The following is a 23,090-nucleotide window of genomic DNA, read 5'->3' on the forward strand; positions in this document are numbered from 1 at the left end:
ACATTCTACTTACTGGTTTGCTCCCCCCCCCCCTTGTTTCTAGTTTATTTATAACCAGACAACAGTGATTGTCACCAAATCTGGCTTCAGGAAGCTCCCCAAACGGCAGTTTCCTAAGTAGATGATGGTGATCCAAGCTGTGCCATTGGCAGGTCGTCATCCATTGAATTATAGACAAACAATAGGCGTGTGAAGCCTTCAAAGCGCACTTAGCCAGCTGGTTCTGGTGAAACAGTTACTGGGGACCCGCCCACCATTGGCGCTTCTGCAGGGAGCTTGTTCCCTATGGCTGCCAGTCATGAAACCGCAGCCAGGAGCCACGTGGTGCTGAGCATTGTGGGTTCAGTGGTAAGTCGAGGCTGTAAGTCCTGTGCAGTGTGCAGTTCAGAGGGAAAATGTCTGTGGAAGTGGATGTAGAAGCCAACGAACTGGAGCTGAGCCTGGGCACTGCTTGCTGCTGCTCGTAGTGCTGGGGATCTCAGGTGAGTCCAGGACCCCTGCATGCAAGGCAAGACTCCTACCTCTGAGCTACATCTCTAGCCAAGGCTTGCCTTTTTCTAAATGGATGTATTTGAGTAACTAAACACAGAGAGAAATTCATTCCAGGCCTTTAAAAGCCCTGGGTGCTGGCATAGTTATAAGAATTAGTGTGGTGTCCCTTCTTAGCAAGAGGGAAAGCTGAGCTACAAATCCAGGGATGACCAGACCCAGAAACCATAGGAATGAGAGCAGATGCCACAGCCAAGCACAAAGTCCAGAGGGCAAGTCCAGGTTCAAAACCAGCTATCCCAGGAGGAGTGGAGAGTGCAGCAAAGCAGAGGTGAGGGTAAGGGCTAGCCTGGAGCCACCAGAAGGAGTGGAGTGTACAGCAAAGCAGAGGTGAGGGTAAGGGCTAACCTGGAGCCACCAGAAGCATATGAGGTGGGAGGTTTAGAAAACAGTAAGGTTCTACACAGTCTTATGAACACAGAACATTTTTCAAAACAGTTTAAAGGAGCTTCACCCACCAGGCAGCCTTTGGTCATCATTATATGGTTCAAGACAAGCCTGAGTAAAGTAAATGATTTCCCCTAACAAGTGGAGTCCAGGGCGGAGGAGAAGTCAGACTGTATGAAAGCCAGCTGAGGTTCTCAGATCCCCTGACAGTGGGAGTTGCTGTAGGTTACTGGATAGCGGCTGAGTAGGAAGGTGGCCTTGGTAGCCAGTGGCCATGTGGGAACCACCCCTTCAGTGAAGCAGGGCAGCCATGAGGCCCAGGTAATGATGGAGGCTGGTGGGGGTTGTGGAGGCAGGACCTATATATAGACAGACAGTCGTAGTTTGATGTCTGACAAAATGGCAGGACATGGAGGCTGTCTTGTTCAAGCATTTTGAAGACGCTGCTTTCACGGTGATGGTGAGACTCGGGTGGCCCTGTTCTGCTGCCACTGAACTTAGGGGCCAGAGCTTCAGGCTGGTGTGAGTTAGGAGCCCTGCCAGGGAAGTGCATTGAGAGCCATGGGGATTGTTGGGTGTGGGGGCGGAGCAGGATGCTTGGGTGGATGGAAGACTGCTTAGCCGGAAGTGAGCACAGTCAGCTGTTTCCAAACACAGCTTCACGGAGTCTTTGTTCTCTAAGGATCTGTGGTCTACCCATGGCTTAGGAATTCAATTATGATTAGTAAATCTCTGCCTTTGGCAATCCCCATGTAAAGAAAACTATTTTTGCTTAACCCAATAGCCCTCAAAATTTATTTTTATTAAAAAATATATACCAAGTAACCAACTCTTTTTTTTTTCTTTTTTCTTTTTTGGTTTTGGTTTTGGTTTTCTTAAGACAGGGATTCCTAGAACTCAATCCTCACTCTGTAGACCACACTGGTCTCAAACTCACAGAGATCCGCCTGCCTCTGCCTCCTGAGTGCTGAGATTAAAGGCGTGCGGCACCACCGCCCTGAAGGTGGCCACTTCTCACCTACCATTTTCTTCACTCTCGTGTGCCCATGGACTCTGAGTAGCAGAACTCTTAGTAGCAGCCCTTCGTGCTGATCGTAGTTGTAGTTTATGATACAGCTGCGTTGCATGCCATTTATGATGTTATAGGGTAAATAAATGGGGGGTGGCTGCCATTAAAACAGTAGTGTTTCCTTTTACCTTTAAAGAGAAGAACTATTATCCATGTGATTCCAGGTTCATTGTGGAATCAAAAGATCTGAAGGTGAAGGTACAGAGGCACACACCTGTATCTCAGTATCTGAGGAGCAGAGGTTAGCCTGGACTACAGAAGGAGATCCCGTCTCAACAAAACCAAAACCAAAAGGCATAGCTGGGTGTGATGGCATGTCCCTACTCCCAGAACTTAGGAGGTAGAAAAGGATTATCTGGAGTTCTAGGCCAGACTCAGTTACACAGTAAATCTGAGCCTAGCCTGGGCTACATGAAATTATGTCTCAAAGGGGGAAAAAAACTGCAAATAAGATGACGTTTAATAGGAGCACTAATTCAGCTCACACTAATAAGCTACAAATGGTAATTCCCTGTCTCATTGCGTCAAGACATCCCAGAGTGCAAGGTGTAGCCCACACGTAGGTGTCAGCCTGGAATGGAAGCTGTTCTTTCTCTTAAATGGTTTCTTTCTCACATCATTCAGTATTCATGAGACTTTATAGTTGCCAGGATTCTGAATAAAATTTTCCAAGTCTTTATTTACAATGTTCTAAATACATTGGGGTTTATCAAAGTTCCCCTATTTCTCTTTTTATTACACAATTGTATGAACCTTTGATCCTCTTATTTCTATGTCCAAGTGTTGTGATTACAGGCACATACCCCTACATCTAGTTTATGCTATAGAGAGGATCAAACCCAGGGTTTCCTACATGCCAGGCAACTCTACCAGCCCAGCCCATAGCTACTTGATGCCGGGTAATTCTCTGTCTTTTATTTCAGGAGTGGATATCAGGTTACTAAACTCAATACATTCTTTATCACTGGTGTGCCTTGGGCAACAGGCCTTCAGTTACCATAAAGGGAAAGCACTGTGTTCAATTGCAAGCCATCCCCTCAACCACTGCCTTCCTACTGACAAAGATGTAACACCAAAAACAAACTCCCTTGTCCTAGACTGGGTGGTCGGGGCCCATAGTATAGAAGAACTGTCTTATTGCTAACAATAGGATCAACTGTTGTGACTGTGGCTCTCTTACTCATCCCCTATAGCCCTTCATTACTTAGCTGTTTACAAAAACAACAACAGTAGTACATCTCCCTTGTGCCGCTGGCTTCATGGTGGGCATAAGCTTGGGTTTACCATAAAAATATGACAGGAGCTAGCTTAACCATTCTGGAAATAGCTCACTTCTCACCAATGACCAACTCCAGGACAGATGGCTGATGCATGCACGCATGGATGGATGGATGGATGTGTGGCATATATAAATGTGTTTTAATATTTAATTATATGTGTGATTTTTCTAAAACACCAATAGAATTTCCTTTACAAAATAGATCTTGACTTTTCACCTCCAGGCTTATCACTACGTTCTGATCTTCGTTAAGTGTGAGGGGAATCTGTGTACATTGACACACCTCTGATGGAAGGGAGGGGTGCATAAGCACTGTGCCCTCACACCGCCATTCCCAGGGCTTCTGTGTACACAAAGTGTGCATTTGATAAGGCAACATCCTGGAGAAGTTTCAGGATAACTCTCCCCAGAAAAGACTCTGACCCTTACCATGAATCAGTGACACCCAGAGATTCTCAGAACGTTCTTTCATTCACAGTTTTGGAGAAAGCCTAAAAGATTGATGTAATGTGGCGATCATATATGTTGAATATTAGTCTTAATTAGGCATTTCTTTAATGAACAAGACCCAAGAAAACATCAATTATCACCTAGCCGTCTCATCAAAGATTTGGTTGGAGATATTTTTGCCCTAAGCATAGGCTAGAGCCTAAAATAATATAATTATAGTGACCTTTTTAAATGTTATTTCACACTTACTTATGTTGTAGCATTAACTTTAAATTGCTCCAGATTTTTGCTTGCCTAGAATTATTGCTCCTACTGACCACAGGAGGGTGCCAGTGAGCTTAGAACAGGACTGTCTCAGATAAGTCAACAGTAGAATTTCTACTACTGAGCAGTTGTTGGCATTTTATTATATGTAGACTTATAGTTATTAGATGTAGAATTATAGTTAAAAAGATGGACTTGGGGAGTGGTTCGGTGATCTCTTCATCTCTCTACCCAGTACAACCACAACGAATACATCTTTTTCTGCCTTCGCTGATATCCAGGCTACTTAGTCCGGTTATTAGAATGAGTGGCTGAACCTGGCTTGTAGGGGCACACCTAAGGATGGTAACAATATGCATCACATAGAGATAAAAGGGCAAACTTTGGCAGGGTCTGTCACCCACAGCAAATTGGCTCTCGAAAGAGAGGGGAAATGAGAGTTCCAGCAGCTCCAGAGGTTGCACTTTTACTCTTAGAGACCTTTTCCCTAGCTGGACAGCTGTGTGTGCCTCTCACCTCCTATTTAAACCCCACCCTCTATCAAGACCCCCGAAGATGGGGAAGCCGCTGGATCCCCACGCCCCCCATCCCAATGTAGCCACATAGAGTAATGCCTGGTTTCTGCTTTGACTATTAGTTTGGCTTCCTGAGAACAGGTGGCCAAACCTGGCTTGTCGGGGCACAAACCATGACCCCAAAGTCCAGTAACACTTACCCTCTGTAGCTGGGCCACTTTGAGCTGTTCAACTTCTCTCTAGCCTGCATCTGTCCCTTGGCAGTGTGCTCTCTTTTAGTAGGAGGTGTGTGTGCATGCGTGTAGAGGCCAGAGGTCAAGGTTGGGCATCACTTGTTTAACCCGGAGCTCACTGATTCAGCTCAACTGCCAGGCCAGCAGCTCTGAACTCTCCTGACTGCCTCTCCTGGGCTGGGTTACAGGTGTGCACTGTCACAGGCTCTAGGGACTGACACCAGACTTCACCAACTGAGCCATCATCTGAGCCCCTGAAAGGTAGAACCTCTGAATAAGCTGTCCCCACTAATGTCACCCTCCCAGGAGAGTCACAGTTACAAAGCACCATCAATAGGCCACACAGAAGTCTTGATTTGACGCTCTTTCTGCTAGAAGAGCTTTGACCCTCACATGAAGGTCTTTTATGAGAAGAGCTCAGTGAGTATTGGGTGAGGTGGCATGGCCTGAAGGATGGGACACAGAAGTGGGTGTCTGAGTGAAGCCACATGGCACAGAGGAATTTCCTCAAGCCAGTAATTAAGGGAGAGAGATCCTTGCCTCAGGACCTTTGTGTACCTGCTTCACCTCTTTGGCCTTAATTTCTTTTTCTTTTTCTTTTTCTTTTTTTTGTTTTTTTGTTTGTTTGTTTGTTTGTTTGTTTTGTTTTTCAAGACAGGGTTTCTCTGTGTAGCTTTGGAACCTGTCCTGGATCTTGCTCTGTAGCCCAGGCTGGCCTCGAACTCACAGAGATCCACCTGGCTCTGCCTCCCAAGTGCTGGGATTAAAGGCATGTGCCACCACCACCCAGCCTAATTTCTTTTTCTATAAAGTCAGGTAGATTATATTCTAACCTCAACGACCCTTCCACGGACGGCAACAGTGAACATGGGTCTAGAGTTTAAAAATATGTACCGAAAACCTTCTGCATCATAGCCGTCTGTTGGTTCCTTTTTTTTTCTTTCTTTTCTTTTTTAAATTGCTTGGTATGTATGAGATGCTTCTGGAACATTCTCTTAAGATCATGGCAGCCACTGCTTCAGGGGTGTGTGCATTTCTGTTTCCATTCTGAGGTGGGGTCTAAGTCGCTTGCCCAGAGTTGCTCTGCTAGTGACGAACAAAGCTGGGTCTTCAGTCCAGTTCTCTCCCTACTGTAGAGGCCTTGACTGAAAGTGTCAGTCGCTTTCCTTGTCGCCGTGACCGGATGTCTGCCTTCTTAAGAAGCCACGTACAGGAGACGGGCTTGTTTAAGGGGACACAGTGGGTACTGGCGGGAGAGTCAGGGCAGCAGGGCCATGAGGCCGCTGGTCACATTCAGTCCCCAGACAGGAAGAGGGGAGATCAAAGCCGTACCCGGCTCGCTTCTCCTTTTTATCCACTCGGGAACCCCAGCTCATGGGCTGCTGCTGCTGCCCACATTCTGAATGGGTCCTAACCAACTCTGGAAAGTGCCTCCCAGACATGGCCAGGGGTTTGCTTTCCAGGTGACTCTGATCCTGTCAGTTGATGGCCCTAACCTTGTTTGTATTCCTCTCCGCCATGTAACTTCCGCAAGGGCCAAAGACAAGTGTAGGTAGAGGCTGTGCTCTGAGAGACTGCAAAAGAGTTTGGCCCCTTGCGCACACATTGGTGTAGGTGATGTAGATGTGGGACACAGGCCAGGAGGGGGTCAGGCCAACACGGCATTGTGCACCATCCAGGAAGAAGGAACACGTTGGTTCTGGGAACGAGTATCCAATGTGGCGTTATCCTCTCGAGAGAACACTGGAATCCAGACTTCTAAATGGAATCTCCTTCATTTGACACTTAGGCAACAAAGTCAGGGTTTTCCAAGTAGTTTCAAGGAGATTGGCAAAATTCACCTACTAACTTCTCTTTCCTCTTACCAGGTGGGCACAGAGCAGGAAACAAAACCAAGGTCTATTCCAACCTTTGTCATGTTGTTGAATTTGCTACCTCTCTTTACAGACTCTCTTAGGTTCCCCTGAAAAAACCATTAGACATTTAGAGTATGGTTTAGAGTATGGAATCTGGGGAACTGGCAAAATATGTCACCTGATTTTGTCAGGCTGACAAACTGAGGTTCTGTCTTAGTTTGTTTTGTTTTTAAACATTTCTAGTGGTTGAAAAAATCAAGAGTTGTATCAAGTGACACATGAAAACTAGATGAAGTTCAGGTTTTGGTATCCACATAAAGTTTTATTGGCACACAGCTATGTTCACACAGTGTTACCTGTGCCTGCCTTTGCATTAGAAGGGCAATGCTGGGAAAGATGTAACAGTTCAATCACACTGCCCACCAAGCATGAAGTGTGTGCCATATGGCCTTACAAAAATGTCAAGAACTCAGGTTTAGACTCCAAAGCCAAAAAAGTTGGACAGTGCACATCTGCTTCCCAAAATACGGTAAAAATAGAACATGCTTAAGTCAGCTGGAATGGCAGGGAAGAAGAGAAGGAAAATTAACTAATTTCTCCAAATATTACCTCAGTACAAGGAGATTAAAAATGTGGAGTTTTTTTCCACAGATTATATAAAAGACAACTTACAGGCTGTGTGAGTCACAGTGCTAAACAACTTAACTATATTTGTTGTTGGAAAAAATGTACTCTGACCAGAGTGGTTTTCTTAGTATGTTCTGCATTTTATGAATGACAAAGCAAGATTCTTCTGTCCTAAGACAAGTGAGAACAATGAAGCCAGAGCACGCTCTGCCAGCCCTCAAGCATGCACTCTAGGCTGTGAGCCTTCACCCCACACCCACTGCTGTGTCCCAGCGTCATCTCTAAACCTGCTTTATCTCCATATGCTCGGTGGCCCCAGCAGCCTCTGCCCTGGTCACACTGTGATCTTTTTCTCTGATGTGTCTGGAGGGCAGACTTCCCAAGTCCGAAAGTTCTGTCTGAAGGCTGGTGGCCCCAGTGCTTCCCGTGAGTCTTGGCACGTGGTAGAGTCAATGGCTGCTTGTCTGTTCGAGCTTCCGTGAGGTCCTGTGGAGAGCTGGAACATCCCTTGATGTTTCCTAGGATGAATCTTCCTGTTCTATTGGCTCACTCTTGACAAGGGTGACAAAGAGCTTTTTGAGCAGTTTCAATTGATGCCTTTTCTTTCCTGAAGGAAAACCTGTGACTCAGGTAGCCCTGAGTCCTATACAGCCACCATTTGTTTGTAATGGCTGCTCTCCTTTGTCTCTAGTGCCTGTGAACGCTGACAGGCAGTAGACTGCCCTCCTTCCAAGCAATGAAGCCCAATGCGAGCTTAGCATTTGGCATTTTCTTCTACCTCTAAAAGTTTGTAATTTGATAGAAGCCCAAACTCTGTGCGTTATAAAGTTAAAGGTTCATTTCCAAAGCAAAAACAGTCCCACCACCACCCCACCAACAAACCTGTAGAAATTCTGCAATGGAATTTTAAAAATTGTTACCAATACCAACATACCCCAAACAGCAATATTCAGACTGTTCATAGATCTTCTCTATTCAAAATATTCACCAAAGATACACAAAATAACATTACCCCACAAGAAACACAGATGATATGATTACCTCTTTAACTGCAGGTAGCTCAGGTTAGTAATTGTCTTGGGGTTCCTATTGCTGTGATAAACACCATGACCAAAAGCAGCTTGGGGAGGAGAGGGTTTGTTTGGTTTATACTTCCTCATCACTATCCATCATCAAAGGAAGTCAGGACAGGAACTCACACAGGGCAGGCACCTGGAGGAGGAGCTAATGGAGAGGCCACAGAGGGGTGCTGCTTACTGGCTTGCTCTCCATGGCTTGCTCAGCCTGCTTTCTTAGAGAACTTAGGACCACCAGCCCAGGAGTGTCCCCACCCACAATGAGAGGAGCCCTCCCCCCCGTGCCCCCCCCCTCCGTCAATCACTAATTAAGAATGTGCTAGTCTAGAGTCCAATCTTATGGTGGCGTTTTCTCAGTAGAGGCTCCCTCCTCTCAGATGAGTCTAGCTTGAGTGAAATTGACATAAAACTAGCCAGGACAGTAAGCTAATGAAAGAAGTCTGTTTATTCCTTTGCATTTATTACACAGGTGGCATTTTCCTTGCCTGAAATGCTTTGGACAGAAAGTGTTGCAAAGTTCTTTCAGATTTTGGAATGTTTGGGTAAACGATGGAATGTCTTTGGGATGGCACTCAAATCTAAACATTAGATCCAGTTCCTGAAGTGTATTAGTGTACTGACTATGCCCATCTCTTAATTGGATCTGGTGTGGAATTTTCCACTCGTAACGACAACTCAGCCATCCCAAGAGGTCAGATTTGGGATTTCAGATCTTCAGATTAAAGATGCTCAGGTTCTCAAATACGTGAAGAGAAAAGTAGTTTACTGTGAATGGCAGAATACCTAACCTTGACTGACAAGGGAACTTGGCAATCTAGAGTTTTCCTCTTCCAGTCTGGTCTACTAAACTGCTCAATTCAATCATCATAACTAGTATCCTAAACATGCCATTCTTGATCAGAAACCTTCAGAAATTGTATGTATGATTTCATGTTGGCAACATCACAGGTAGCTCCCAGCTCACTTCCTGTCTTTGGTGGATTTGCCAATTCTGAACATTCTACAAAAAAATAAAATCTATGTTATGTAGGTCTTTATGACAGGCTTCGTTTACTTACAGTTACAATGTTTTAAGCTGTATCCATGCTATAATATAGTTAAGTATTTCAGTTTCTTTCATTCTGAATAATATGCCATTGCATAGGTATACCTCATTTTGAGATGTTGGTTTGTTTGTTTATTGTTTTGGTTTTTATTTGTTTTTAATTTTTAAGACAGGGTTTCTCTGTGTAACAGTCCTGGCTGTCCTGGAACTCACTCTGTAGACCAGGCTGGCCTCAAACTCGGAGATCTGCCTGCCTCTGCCTCCCGAGTGCTGGGATTAAAGGCACCACCGCCTAGCAGTGGTATACCTCATTTTAATTGTTCATTTATAGACATGTGGGTTGTTTCTACTTTGGGCCTATGAACATGTGTGTGTGTGCTTCTGTATGGACACAGGTTTTCAGTGATTTTGCATATGTACTTGGGAGTGGAGTAGCTAGGCCATATGGAAGTCCCATGTTTAACTTTTGAAGGAAATTCCAGAGTGTCTTTCAAAACAGCTGCTCTGGTTTACATTCCCACCATAGTATAGGTGGGATCCTGTTTCTTCACAATTTTGATGGCGGTTGTTATTCTCTGTCTTTTCATCTTAATGTCTATGAAGTAGTAGCTCATGGTTTTGACTTGCTCTTCCCAATAGCTAATAATGTTGCATATCTACATTTTCATCTTTCTATTGGTTGTTTGTGTATCTTTGGAGAAACAGCTATTCAAATCCTTTGCCCATTTTCCATTTGGGATGTCTTTTTGCTGTTCTGTTATCAAAATTCTTTATATAAAAATTCCTATCAGGCTATGGTTTGCAAACACACATTCTCTTTCTGTGGGCTGTATTTTCACTTTCCTAGTAGTACATACTAAAGCATAAAAGTTTCTAATTGAATGTACCCAATGTTATCAATTTTTCCTTTCATTGCTGTCTTAGTTAGGGTTACCATTGCTGTGATGAAACACCATAACCAAAAAGAAAAGTTGGTGAGGGAAGGGTTTATTTGGCTTGCACTTCCATGTTGGTGTTCATCATCAAAGGAAGTCAGGACAGGAACTCAAACAGGGCAGGAACCTGAAGGCAGGAGCTGATGGAAACCGTGGAGAGGTGCTGCTTACTGGCTTGTTTCCCATGGCTTGCTTAGTCGGCTTTCTTATAAAATCCAAGATCACACAGCACGATAGGCTGAGCTATTAAGAAATAATTAATTAAGAAATTAATTTATTTTACTAATTAAGAAAATGCTCTTCAGGCTTGCCTACAGCCCAGTCTTATGGAGGCATTTTCTCAATTGAGGTTTCCTTCTTCTCAGATAACTATAGTTTGTGTCAAGTTGACTTAAATCTAGCCAGCCAGCACAGTTACTTTGGGTGTCAAATTTTTGCCTCATCCAAGAATCATAAATGTCTACCTCTGTTTCTTTTAAGAGTTGTATAGATTTAAGCCTTTGATCATTTTGAGTTAATTTTTTGTATGGTATAAGATAGGGATCCCAACGTCTTTGTCTATGGAGATCCACTTGTCCTAGCGCCTTTTGTTTGAACACAGTAAAAACAATTGAGCTGTCTTGACATATGTACAAAACCATCTGCCCATGAAATCAAGGGACTCTCCATTCTATGTCTATTCTATGTCAATACTACGTCTTGATTACAGTGGCTTTGTGGTGAGTTTTTAAATGAGAGAGCATGAGTCCTTAACAGTTTGTGCTGTCCTGGTTCCCTTGTATTTGCATACAAATTTGAGAACTGGATTATCAGTTTTGACCAGGAGTCCAGGCAGGATATTAATAAAGATTACATGAAATCTTTAGGTGAATGTGGAGAATGTTGCTACTTTAACAACATTCGCTTCTCTGATTCATGAATTTTCATGTTCTTCTATTTGTTGAGGTCCTTACATTTCTTTCAAGAATCTTCTGTATTTTTCAGAGTATAGGTTTTACAATGTTTTATCCTTTTTAATACTGTTAGAAATGAAATTTTCTCAATTTTAATCTTTGATCATTACTAGCATATGGAAATAATATTTAGTTATTGATCTCTTCTGCAACATCGCTGTTCTGATAACTTATTCTAATAGATTTAGTAGATCCCTTTGAATTTTTCTATTTATTTATCTGTGTCTGTTTATTTGGTTGGTTGGTTAATTATTTTGACACAGAATCTCACTCTATAGACCAGGCTAGCCTGGAACTCACAGCAGTTTCCAGCCTCAGCCTCCTGAGTGCTGGGATTACAAGCATGTGGTGCCACACACAGTGAGGATGTTCGGTTTGTCCAAGACTGTGCTTTGTGCAGGCAGAGGTAGTTTACTTTCTTTCCCATTTAAACACCTTTATTTAATATTCTTGCCTAGTCCTGGCAAGATTCCCTAGTGCAGTGTCGAGTGGGCGTGGTGGGGACAGCCTCATCTTGTTCTGTCAGGACAGTAGCGAGGAAGCCCTTAGTCGTTAACATGACAGCTGACATGTTACCTTTGCCTTTTTCACACATGACATTTATCGGGTTGTTGAATTTTCTTCCATTTCTCATTTATTGAGCATCTTTATCATGAATTTTATCAAATGCTTTTTATGCATTTGTTAAAACAATCGTATTTTTATTCTTTATTCTAAAAGAATGTGAATTATATTAATGTATTTTCATGTATAAACTCAACCTTGCATCCCAGGGTTAAAGCCCAGTTGGTCATAACACATAATCCTGTTTTTATATACAGTGCTGGGTTCAGTTCCTATTGTTTTGTTGAGAGATTTTCATGCCTGTACTAAAATGTGGATAGCAGTCTATAGAATTTGTTTTGTATAATGTCATCTTCTGGTTTTGGCATCAGAGTCATATTGATCTCTTGGAGTCAGTTGACAAATGTTCCCTCTTTCTGCTCTTAGAAGAGTTTTTAAAAATTTGTTCTCAACTCCTTAAATGTGTGATAGAACTTAGAGATGACACTATCTGGTCTTGAGTTTTTTAGGATTAAGCTTTTTAAAATTGTGTGTGTGTGTGTGTGTGTGTGTGTGTGTGTGTGTGTGTGTAAGTACAGGTCAGAGGACAGCTTGGAGGATTTGGTTTGCTCCTACCTTGTGTGTTCTGGGGCTTGAACTCAGATTCTTGGGCTTGGCTGCAGGCACCTTTTCTCTCTGAGCCATCTCAGTGGCCCCTTGAAAAAGGTTTTCAAGTTCCTAGTAGTCTCTTAAGTTGTCATAGGCAATTTGAGGCATTAAGGATATCATATGATGTAGGCTAAGACCTAGAGCTTCCTATTGACACCTTCTCTACTCAAGGAAACTGGAAAAAAAGATGATTGATCAGACGCCACTCAAAATACCAGTGTATTTGAACTTACATGTTAGTAAATGAACCAGTCCTCAGTTTTTCTTACTGCAGGGGTTGAAGGGCCCTGGACCTGAGAGGGCAAAGCAGATGTTCCTACATCCCTCCCCGGAGTCTAAGCAGTGCATGTAGAAAACCCAACCTGACCATCCCCCTCAGGTGCGAGCACAGAAGAGCAGAGCAGGGAAAAGCATGCCTGAGTCCTCCTTAGGGAGGTAGTCAGCTACCACGCATCGGACTTAGCCAGGGTAGCCACTACCCAGGCCCTACCATGTGTTTAATGCTCGGTGACTCTGTCCACTTGTATTGTGTAAACCAATGGGTGTTCTTGTCTTTTCCCAGACTGGCAAATCTTCCCTGCCAGATGAGGAGAGACATGACAGACAAACTCTGAGGGCCACACCCCTTCTCTCACACAGTGAACAAAGCTATCGATAGTATCTGGTGTATTCCAAAACCAACCCAATGGCTCGTTTTATGCCATGTCTGTTTATTCCTATGGCAGCCTTGAGACAGAGGCAGCACATAGCCCTCAAAAGACCCAGCTCTAGAATCAGATGGAGCAAAGTAAATCCTGGCCTCCCAACGTTCGCTGTGTGGTCATAGCAGCTCCCTGTACAAGCCTGTGTTCTTCAGGTGAAATGAAAGGGATAAGACTTGAAATGTGCATAGAATATATTTCACTGAATGGATCATATTAATTGGTTGCCACCAGTTTTAGGAACCTCATAAATCACAGGGCCTTCCAGTGTCCTTTGTGATCTGAGCAAAGCTGACCCTGTTCACACCCAGGGATACAGAGGCACAAAAGACAATGTCACAGAAGATGACCTCAGAAGCAAAACAAAACAAAACAAAACAAAAACAAAAAAACAAAACAAAACAAAAAAAACGATCTTTTCCCTCTATTCACCCCACCCCAGCACACACATCCTTATCATCTAACTGGGGCCTGTAGAGCATCTTCTAATTGGATACTCAGTATTTGAAAATAGAAAACCTCAAATAAAACTAAACAATCTCTGACACTTACTAAACTCTTTAGATCATTTCCTAGGAATACACAATCGAGAACCCCAGGGTTGGCTGTGTAGGATTTGAGCTGACATGGTAATGATAAGATGCCTACAGATCTGAGAAGGTAAGGAAAGACCTTTAGTGTTTCCAGAATAATGATGTAATTTGGTTCATTAACAAACAGCTCCATTCAGTATTATAATTAGTGCCCGTTTTAATTTACTACAACTAAGAGATACATAAATAATAGAACTTGAAAAATGGAGAATATTTAACCGCTATCATCCTTCCTCTTGGTTTAAAATGTTCCTATTCTCTTCTCTGATCCTAACAGCGTGAGCCATCTGCTCTGCGGGCCTTAAACTCCAGTGAGTGGGAAGCCTGGGGCTGCTGTTTGAATCTGTCTCTAGGCATGCCCTGTTCTTCAAGGCTGCCCTGTGCTGCCCATCACTGGGATCACCCCTTCAGCAGCGTTCATGTACAGGCTGTGATCGCTGCTCCGCATGTCATTAGGATTGTGCATCTCCTGAGATGGTTCAATCTCGCAGGTCTGTGGGCAGGCTATTTGAGGAAAAGGTTGTTTTACTGTGTGCTAAATGTAGCTTCAAGCAAGAACTATTGTTTGAGACCTTTTATAGGCATAGATGAAATTCCTTTTGCCATTGGAACAGTGTTTACATTCAGGAAAGTCCACAGTTAAGTCTTTGACATACTGTGAAAGAATCTTTTGTTCTCTAGAAAAACATACTTCCTCATCCTTTGAGTCACCTTGTTTTTATTCCCTTGTTTACTTTTCTGGGGAAATAATGCCCACCTCCTCTGTAATGTCAAGGGAAGAGCTATTTCAGAAACACCAACACTGTCTATGAGAAAAGAAAAGCTTAGTTGTCGACAGAAAAAAATAAAATAAAAAGAAATATTTTTAAAACCTGAACCAGATAAATATCATAAGCTCAAGCTTCCAAAAATTCTTTAGATTGTTTTTTTTCCAAGGCTAAAAAAAGGGAATCTGTTTGTACCACCCTAATTAGTTAACAATCAGGCTCAGGAAACCCCGGGCTGCACATAGGGTGTTGTGCATGGTGCAGAGGCCTTTTCCTGTCTCTCCAGGGAGAGAGTCCTTTGCTGCGAACTATGCAGATCCAAGACAGCAGTCAGCACCTTCTCCAGGCTTCAGTCGGCTGCAGCTGCAGCCTTTGGTTAATACCGCTCATTACCAAATGTCGCTTTGTTCACCACCACATGCCCGGTGCCCCGCAGTTCCCCAACCTGATTGCACACCCATTGGACGTCTACTAAAGGAATGTCTGGAGGAAGTTCAGGGCCAATTGCAAATCATAGTTTTTGGATTTTTAAAAAAAAATTTCTTTCAAAAAGAGGGTCTTTCAGATGAACATAAATCTTATTGTCTGTAGATTTGTACTTGAGAGGTTTGTGTTTGGTGAGCCTTACTGAATTTGCAGAAGTGGGTTGCCCGTGGGTGAGAGCTCATTCATTCAAACCCTTCTTCAGCTACCCAAAAGCTGACTTACATTTTTTTTAAGCATCGTTAAAGCTCCTCATCTGCATTTAGGTCTTGGGTTTTATCAAGAGCAGAACATCGATCGGTGACCCATCTGTTCTGACTTATTTCTATGGGACTATTTCTCTGTAACTAAGAAACACTTGGTGCCTTGCTGCCATTGTTAGAAAGCCTTGTTTCGGGGAAGAGACCTTTCCTCCTTGTAACACCCTTATAATCCAGGCCAGTGTCCCATTTACATACGAGAAAATGCCACCTCTAGGGATTATATAATATACCCAGTGTCCGCGACAAAGAAATCACCTTGTCAGACCTGAGCCACAGGTAGGCAATGAGTCTTCGGGGCCTGTTCACGACTGTCTGATAGGAAGCTGGTTCAGCCTGTCTGTAAAGAGCTTCTAGAGGGTACGGTGGGCCTTTGAAATGCCTCCTTACTGGTGTCCATGGATTCCTGTAAATCAGACACACAAGTTCAAAGGGAATACATTAATGCATTTTTGACACATTTCTTGCTTTCCTAAACCATAGTACACTTTAGAAAATCCTGAGACTTTCAAGAATATAGTCACTATTAAGAGCCACTATAATACAGTATAATGGATTTGTTCAATCTGGCTTTTAGAGTAGCAAGAACTGAGCTTGGCATTAACAGTTTGTGTGGCAATGAGCAAGCTGGTGATTCTCAACCTCTGGGTCACGACCCCTTTGGGTTGCATATCAGATATTCACATTATGATTCATAACAGTAGCAAATTATAGTTATGAAGTAGCAACGAAATACCTTTATGGTTGGGGGTCCCCACAGCACGGGGAACTGTATTAAAAAGTTGTAGTGTTAGGAAGGTTGAGAAAGATTGCTGTTTTCTTCTCTGTGTCTTACTTTCCCGCCCTGGGAAGTGGAAATAACAAGGCTCGCTCTGGAGAATTATGAATACTAGCAGTGGTCTATGTAAAGTTCTAGACTGTGAACCGGGGTGTTGTGCTGTGTACAGCCCAGGCCTCTGTGCTGAGTGAGCTAACAGGCGACTTCACGCTCCTCAGCAGCCAGATCCGGTCTCATTTCCAACTCTGCAAGTGAAAAACAAGAAACTTCTCCCAGCTTTCATGAGGAGGAAAACAGCACACATTCTCTTTTTACATTTTGGGGAACAGGCTTGCTTTCCTTTAGATGCATGCCAAGAAATAAATAGAAGTTTTGCATCTGGTATTATCTGACTTGAAATATTTTTAAGTTGACAAGCAAACAAGTCGCAGACATTCAAGTGCAAACTTGAGTTTGGAATTTGTAGACAAAAACAAAAACCCTGCCTTTTCCTCGCACTTGAACATATTTCTTCTCATTTTCCTACGATGTCTTTCTTTTTCTCTCAAGCCTTGCTTGGAGCAGTCGTGTGGACTGTTCCCCGTTGGAAATGTCTCTAGTCCCCTTCATGCCATGACACTGAGAGCAAACGTGTTTTCAGGAGTTCCAAAGTGAGGAAGGTCTCACTCCAGCTGCAGAGCCAGAAAAAGGGGCCGCTGCGGTCTGGGCCACCTGCCCGAGTCAGACGGCATCAGCTTGGCGTTTATAGTATCCACAGCAACACTGAACTCCCCAAGTGACGCCATGAGAGCGAAAAGACTGGACAGAGTGAGGAATTTTATACAATCCAAATTTCACAAAACATTCTTGTTTAAAATCCTGACTTATTTTCCCCAGTGTTAATACTACCATGCTAAATATCTAACATAGCTCTACTAAAAGAAAAAAGAAAAAGAATGATCTTCACTATGCCATACTTTTCACTCTCAGAAATAATAGGATAACAACGGATAGCCCAGAAAGCCCTTGGTGTGGCCAAGTGGTTCTGTGTAATTTCCTTTAGTCCCTACAGTGACCCTGTGAGGCGAGGGCCTTCATCATTCCTGTAGATTCGGCACCTAAGCTGCTGATGTATCAAGAGCCAGGGTTTAAACCCAGGCAAACAAGTTGCAATGTCTATGCTTTTAGCCATGTTAGACAGCATTTTTGAATACCAGCAATCTGTCTGTTAGAACTGGACAAAATATACATTGTTGGTTCTAGGAAAATGCTCTTGAGCAGGCAAGCTGCTCCCCTTCATTCTGTGTTTTCTTAGGAGCAACCTGCGTCGGTTTCCATACAAGTGAGAGGATAATCTCTAAGACCTTCCACGGGTTCTCCCAAGGCTGACACCTCAGTTCCTTGGGCAAATCTTGTTTTACCATAATACATAGTGGCACACACTCATCACATTTGATGAGGTCTCTATATGTGGACTTACAGAGGAAGATGTATGTCCTTGTATATAGAGACCAGACGTTGATATGGGTGTCTGCTTGGTCACTCTCTACCTTATATATCTTGGCTAGTCCGGCCAGGCCCTGGGTCACGGGGATCCTCTGTCTCTGCCTTCCCCATACTGGAATTACAGGCAGCTACCGTACTTCCCCACTTTTATGTGGGTGCTGGGATCTGAACTCTGGTCCTCAGGCTTACACATCAAGCACTTTATGAACCGAGCTGTCTTCCCAGGCCCCAGAACTGCTTCCTCCAGGCTGCCTCCACAAGTGTGAGCCCCTTCCTACTAACAAGTGACCAGAGTTGGGGTGTGAGTGGCACTTGGAAGAAATGCAGCTCCAGCTGATGAGAAGGAGCTTCGGTGCCTTTATTAGCTGGTCACCTAGTGATCATTTGATGGGAGTCTGTCATGCATCAGCCATTGCACTAGGAGCCAGCTACTCAAAGATGACAGGCCTTGGCGTCTGTTGAGAATACAAGCAAAATGCGGTTAGGAGCCTGGTGCCCGACCTTAGCCGGGAGACCAGGTTAGACAGGTTGGGCATCAGGAAAAGGGGGCCTACACTCCACAAAAAGGATGAAACTGGGAACCAAAACATAAATCCATTTGCTAGAAGAGGGGTGTGAGGCCAATGACTTTTTCCCAAGAAAAGGGCAGGAGGTCAGGGAGGACCAACATGTAGAAGATGATGGGAGCACTAAGGACTAATGGAGGCTGAGCAGCACTGTGGGGCTGAGTGGCCAAGGCTAGCCAGGTTGCCTTAGTCTGACAGAGAGAAGCCAAAGGACAGGTGGTTCTTGGGGGCTTATTGGGTAGCCAACCAGCCAAATCAGTGAGCTCCAGGTTCAGTGAGAGACCCTGCCTCAAAAACTAAGGTAGAGGGCTAGGCATGGTGGCGCACACCTTTAATCCCAGCACACCGGAGGCAGAGGCAGGCGGATCTCTATCAGTCAAGGCCAGCCTGGTCTACAGAGCAAGTTCCAAGCCAGCCAGAGTTACATAGTGAGACCCTGTTTCAAAAAAGCAAAGGGGAGGGGGCAAACCCAAAAGGCACCCAACATTGACCTCTGACCTCCACATGCGTACGCTCCTGTGTGCACATGCATACACAATACACATTCAAGATCTTGATTTTTTTCAAAATTCAAAAGGTTCCACATTCAAGAAATTGCTGATATGAATTTGGAATAAACATATTTTCTAAGTAAACATGCATGTTTTTGATACAGGCTAGGGGTCTTAATCTGGTTCATTTTCTCTGCCAGTTAAAGAACTAAAAGACAGAAAAACCTCAAGCATAACCTGTAACTGGAGAAATCTCAAACCCTGTCAACAGCAGCACACACAATCAGTTGAAGAAACACACACATGCAGTAGACACAGGGAAAGAAAACCCTCTGCGAAGCAGGGGCTGAAAAACAGTCTCTTCCTGATGGCTGGGGTGTTTTACATCCTTCAGTGTTCCCCTCCTGCTTTAGTGTGAAGGAGGAGGGCTGATTGGCCCACAACTGTTGTGTATTATGTCCTGATTCCCCGTGAACTTGCGGAGCCCGTCCATCAGCAGGGGGCCTGCAGGTGGGAGACAGAAGCCTAGGAGGCCTTTGTTTTAAGCTGCCAGATTGTCTCAAGGCAGGAGGCTGAGGAAGAAGCTGGCTATCTTGGAGTTCACCACCTTTATTACCTAGCCTCGGCCTCTGTCTGCCTGTCTGCCTGCCTGCCAGGAGTCTGTCTAACTCCTAGTCTCTCACTTCTAACAAATCAGAGCTGCCCAAGTTGATTGCTGCCAGGAAACAAGGTTGAATTCAATACCCAAATAGTACAGTTCCCTCCTCCATGGTAGAGTTAACATGCAGTTGTGATAAGGCTGAAGCAGTTTTTTTAATCACTTAACTAGACTTTTTAGTGATATGGACAGGGGGATCTGCCCTGCCAAGGACATTAGACGTCAGCCCTTCCCCACCTCTAAGTCTCTAAATAAAATGGTTTGGTCACAAATAATCATTATTATTATACTGAGACCACCAGCGCCAGCTAGGATTGCCCCAGGCGGGGCGGGGGGAGGGGGGGGCGACGGGGACAACGACGACGACACATAGGATAGAATAAGAATATTATAGTAATAATCCATCGCACAGCAGTGCTGGCCCCTCTCCAGTGAGCAGCCATTACAGTAACTCTGTCCGAAATCTGAGCTAGTACATGTAAGGCAGGTCAGAATTCCAGCCACTTCCAGCCACTTCCAGCCAATTCCAGACTTAAGATGTTGTTTGACCTGAAGCGGGTGCCACAAGCATTATTTCTAAAGTTATTTGAAAATGGCTTATGTGAGACATTATCAGTTAAAAAAAAAAAAAGTGAGTCTCTAACTGCTTTGAACTTAATTATCTTTATAGAATTAATATTTCAGTTATGTTTTGTTGATTGAATTTTAAGATTTGCAGGGGCTGGAGAGCTGGCTCAGTTAACAGTGCTTACTAGTCTTCCAGGGGACCTGAGTTCAGTTCCCAGCACCTACATCCCGTGGCTCACAGCCACCTGTAATTCCAGCTGAAAGGATGTAACCCTCTCCTGGCCTCTACAGGCGTATGCACATGTGTGTGTGTGTGTGTGTGTGTGTGTGTGTGTGTGTGTGTGTGTGTGTGTTAGAAAAAATAAACTTTCCTTTTAAAAGTTTGCCTTCCCTTATGAAAGCTGCTACTCTTGCTTCAGGCGTCTTTCCTCTCAGAAAGCGCCCCAGCCCTGCTTTCCACCTGCAGGGCCGCAGACCACAGGATTGCACCCTCCCAGCGCCCTGTGCAGGCAGGTACTCAAAGACTTCCTGTGGAGGGGCAGAGTGCAGACATTGGGAAGGAAAGTGTCTCTGTTCGCCAACTGTGGACGGGGGGGGGGGGGGGGGGGGGGGGGGGGGGGGGGGGACGACGACACGACCGGACAGAGTGGGTGGACTTCTCACACGAATCCGTCTCTTCCCCGCGTCCGGGCTCTGGTGTCCTTGATTGTTTCAGCTTCTTTTTAAGTAAAATAAAGCAAACAGTTCTCTGAGTATTTTTATTCAACAAGCTCAAAATGTCACTTCCCAAAAGTTCCGGGAGTCCTCGCTTGTCGTGGGATAGTCGCTGGGTTGGAGGGCTTTCTTCACTCCTGTCAGGAGACGACAGGCCAGTCGAACAAAGCGCCACACTGGGACGTTCGCTGTAGCTTTTGTCCTGAAGCAGATCAGACAGGAGCCCCAGGTCCAGTATTAAGTAGCCAGGGCAGCAATTCAGTGCTTCTCATGATTTTCAGTAGTATTACTAACTATGTATTAATATTACTTAGTAGTAATATTAACTATGCAAAATAATGGATTTTATTGACATTTTCAAACATGCACATAATATACTTAGATCATAGTCACACACCTATTACCTTCTCTTCCCCCAAAAGTGCATTTTATAAGTGGCACAAAGCTAGAAGTGGGGGTTTTCAACTAGCAAGCGTGTGAGTTTCGAATCACTGAATTCAATACCCTGTACATTTAGGTTAATCCACCAGTACTCCAAATGATTGCTTTTTCTTGCCAGATTGATTTATTTTCCTTCTTAGGCTAGGCATCCTTCAGGCTTGAAACATTCAGGTTTATTGAGCACAGGGAGTATTGTTTAAAAAAAAAAATTCATTGCGTCTCAGTTTATGTAAGTCTACCAGCAGGAGCGTTTATCGCTCCCCTGGGGTGACTGCGAGCCATCCAGGCCTGGCTGCCTGTTAGACAAGTTCTCTGTATTTATGGCAGTTTTGACAGGCTGGAGAGCTACAGCCGGCCCCCCTGGGGGAAACCTAAGCCTGCCCATTGCCTGGCTGCTGCTGACTTCACTGCAGAGAACAGGCCCAGACGAAAAGGTCACCTTTCCATTCTGTTCAGATTGAGAAATACTTGAGATAATTATCTGTCTTTTGTTATCTAAGAAGAATAGGAGTGTGTGTGTGTGTCGGGGGGGGGGGGGGGGGGGGTTCATTTCCTTGAATTTTCTTTGCTGGGCTCCCGAAAACAGAACGGCAATGCACGCAGTCTACACAAAGAACACAGCACGTCAGAGTGTGGCCTGCCCGTTTGTTCGGATCTGAGTCTTTGTTCTCAAGAGATACCTTCCTCAGGATCTGAAAAGTCAGTTTACATAAACAAGACAGCGCTCCCTCTGTGCTTTAAACACCCATTCCAAAGGTTGTGTTCCAGAAGAGGCCACGCTGCTCAGCTGGGCTGTGGGCATCTGTTTTCACCCCCAACACACACAGTTGAGGGGGGCGGTGTGGCAGTGTCTAGAGCGTCCCTGGGTTGATGGGACTGTTGTAGCCCAAAGGGCAATGAGGAGAGGGTGCTGGGAGAGTGCAGAGGAGCCAAGCTGGTGCTGTGTGGGAAGCCAGGTCCACCTCTGGGAAGGCCACTCACCTCCACATACTCGGATTGCTCGCTGCTCTAGCCTCGCCTGATCTCTCTTCACATCCAGCGAACTGTCTTCATTCGGTTACCTCTGAACACAGCCATGCTCTGCAAAACCTCCATTTAAAGGAACACAGGTAGATTTTCAGAAATTCTGAGATTAAAAATGTCTTTGAAGCCCAGTCTCTCTGTAAGTAGTTCTGTGAAGTCTTCATGTTCTTAAGACCTGAAGCTCCCAAACACACACACACACACACACACACACACACACACACACACACACACAACACACATACACACAAACACACACACATACACACAAACACACACACATACACACACACACATACACACAAACACACACACACACACATACACACACACACACATACACACACAAACACACACACACACACACACACACACACACACACACACACACACACACACACCCCTTCTCAGACAGCATTCTAGGTCTACATTTCCCACAGAACAAAGAAGTTACCAGAGAGGAGGTCTTTCAGCTTACCGAGTCAGAGTACCAGGGCCTCCTACAGCTGTCTGGGCTTCCTCTGCCTTCCTCAGGCATCCCACTCTACCCAGCGGCTCCCTTCCAGTATCTTCCTTCTCCATCTATGGGATCATTCTGGCAGCATGTAAATACATCCCGAGTTTGCAGAACCCCGCAGAACAGGCTCCCGTTACACTAACTTTATAGAGTTCCTAGCCTGTTCCCTGCAAAGCCTCTTAAAATCGTTATCTGCAGTGATAGTTAAGAATGGTTAGTAATGAGGCCCGAGAGATGACTCAGTGGTTAAAAGCACTGGCTATTCTTCCAGAAGGCCCAGGTTCAATGCCCAGCACCCACATGGCAGCTCACAACCATCTGTAACTCCAATTCCAGGGGATCCAATGCCCTCTGCTGGCCTCTGTGGGCACTAGGCACACATGTGGTACACATACACACAGGCAAGCAAACACTTGTACATACAAAATAAATCTTTTTAACCTTTCACAGCCTTGAGGCAGGGAGAGGGGCTTGGACCTGCCTCTACTAAATGTACCTCCCCATGGGAGGCCTTACCTTCTTGTAGGAGGGATGGGGGGTGGGCTGGGAGGGGAAGGCTGGAGGGGCAGAAGGAAGGAAAAGGGGGATCTTTGGTA

The 23,090-nt window shown here is 44.6% G+C and overlaps 1 protein-coding gene and 1 long non-coding RNA gene across 2 annotated transcripts in view; one reads left to right on the forward strand and one right to left on the reverse strand.

Moving 5' to 3' along the window:
• The window catches only part of Vwa8 (von Willebrand factor A domain containing 8), a 340,258-nt gene that overhangs the window by 274,014 nt on the left and 43,154 nt on the right, over window positions 1–23,090 (forward strand). The window lies entirely within an intron of this gene.
• Window positions 6,289–22,425, reverse strand: LOC143267441 (uncharacterized). Its single transcript, XR_013042556.1, has 3 exons — window positions 21,936–22,425; window positions 15,513–15,660; window positions 6,289–10,528 (listed from the first exon to the last, which is right to left on the reverse strand). It is a non-coding gene; the product is annotated as an uncharacterized LOC143267441 (long non-coding RNA).

Source organism: Peromyscus maniculatus, chromosome 9 (genome assembly GCF_049852395.1).
Source record: "Peromyscus maniculatus bairdii isolate BWxNUB_F1_BW_parent chromosome 9, HU_Pman_BW_mat_3.1, whole genome shotgun sequence".
NCBI classification, from domain to species: Eukaryota; Metazoa; Chordata; class Mammalia; order Rodentia; family Cricetidae; genus Peromyscus; species Peromyscus maniculatus.